Raw genomic sequence first — 1,356 nt, forward strand, 5'->3', positions numbered from 1 at the left:
TTAATTTCATAGTGGGACGGGCTACAATAACGGAATTAATTTCGGAATTCGGCTACTTTGGTTCAAACATATACGGTCAAATGCCAATTTATGGATCACTGGTACTTTCTTCGGCAGAAATGTCGCAATCGGTAAGACTGCTGTTGAAATCTGTAGGCATCAAATCATAACAAGTGAAATATTAATATCATTTTGGGGGGAATTTAAGACCAATACAACTTAATAAGGCCACTTAAAGTTGTCAATAAAATAGATGTTAGACCCAACTAAGACAATATTGGGGTATGTAATGATTGCGACAGTTTTTAAAATCACTAAATAATTTCGCTTGTGTGCCCGCTCGTGTTGCTGACGATTTTTTAGGCCCTTATACGTAACTTTTCTCTGTATTATTCTTTACAAAATGGGAATTTTGAGATGAGCACCAGTTTTGAAAGCTAACAGGCTAGGAGTATGTAAAGGTTCAAAAGCCAAGAGTTAAGAGCACCAGTTTTGAAAGCTAACTGACTAGGAGTATCAAAAGGTTCAAAAGAAAAGGGTTAAGAGCACCAGGGTTGAAAGCTAACTGACTGGTAGTATCAAAAGGTTCAAAAGAAAAGGGTTAAGAGCACCAGGGTTGAAAGTTAACAGGCTGGTAGTATCAAAAGGTTCAAAAGAAAAGGGTTAAGAGCACCAGGGTTGAAAGCTAACTGACTGGTAGTATCAAAAGGTTCAAAAGAAAAGGGTTAAGAGCACCAGGGTTGAAAGCTAACTGACTGGTAGTATCAAAAGGTTCAAAAGACAAGAGTTAAGAGCACCAGGGTTGAAAGCTAACTGACTAGGAGTATCAAAAGGTTCAAAAGACAAGAGTTAAGAGGACCAGGGTTGAAAGCTAACAGGCTAGGAGTATCAAAAGGTTAAAAAGCCAAGAGTTAAGAGCACCAGGGTTGAAAGCTAACAGACTAGGAGTATCAAAAGGTTCAAAAGAAAAGGGTTAAGCTGTTCACAGTTCTAGTATTATTATTGTTTTACATTTTACCTGTAGAATATTTTGGTGAAATATTAATGGCAAACTTTCGTTGTAAAGTTCTGTTAAATAATAAAAAATAATTATCTATCATTGATCTGTTGGTATAAAATATTAATTTACAGTCTTCAAAGAAACATCTGTTCAGTGGGCGATTTTGCATTTACTATAAATACGTGACCAAATTTAGCATTGGACAGTGTATCAACAAGTCTCTATAAATATAATATCAACAGGTCTTGCTAACGTTAAAACCATGAATAACCTATTATGTTCCTTTCTGTTGATTTCAGTTATACTTATTCTTACAGACGCCGGTAAATATTTTATTTTTTATCTAAAAGTTGCTT

The sequence above is a fragment of the Lottia gigantea genome, assembly GCF_000327385.1.
Source record: "Lottia gigantea unplaced genomic scaffold LOTGIsca_372, whole genome shotgun sequence".
NCBI lineage: Eukaryota > Metazoa > Mollusca > Gastropoda > Lottiidae > Lottia > Lottia gigantea.